The following is a 633-nucleotide window of genomic DNA, read 5'->3' as shown; positions in this document are numbered from 1 at the left end:
GTACGTGTTTTCTCTGTGTAATGTACGTGTTTTCTCTGTCATGTAATGTACGTGTTTTCTCTGTCATGTAATGTACGTGTTTTCTCTGTCATGTAATGTACGTGTTTTCTCTGTCATGTAATGTACGTGTTTTTCAGCCCCCATCAACACAATTGGAATGATTTAGGAGGCGGGCCTCCCCGTCTACTGTCTAGTGTGGTCGGGGGACAGTTTGGGGAGGGCCAGGGAGTCGGGGGTGGGGAGGGGGGAATGGTGGTGATGGTGATGATGATAAGGGTGATGGTGGTGGTGATGATGATGGTGATGGTGGTGGTGATGGTGATGATAGTGGTGTTGGTGGCTGTGGTGGTGGTGATGATGGTGGTGATGATGATGATGATTATGGTGGTGGTGGTGGTGATGATGAATGATGATGATGGTCATGGTGATGATGGTGGTGATGGTGGTGATGGTGGTGGTGATGGTGGTGGTGATGATGAATGATGATGATGGTCATGGTGATGATGGTGGTGATGGTAACGACGACTAGTGTGAGGAAAACATATAGCGTAGGCTGTGGTAAAAGCTGGTGCAACGAGAAAACGTGCAAGGTGAGGAGGGGAGGGGAGGGGGCTGCAAGTTTGGGGTAGGATG

Source organism: Aplysia californica, unplaced genomic scaffold (assembly GCF_000002075.1).
Source record: "Aplysia californica isolate F4 #8 unplaced genomic scaffold, AplCal3.0 scaffold03068, whole genome shotgun sequence".
Lineage (NCBI taxonomy): Eukaryota > Metazoa > Mollusca > Gastropoda > Aplysiida > Aplysiidae > Aplysia > Aplysia californica.
The sequence above is the reverse complement of the archived record's forward strand: the minus strand, read 5'-3'. Positions refer to the sequence as shown.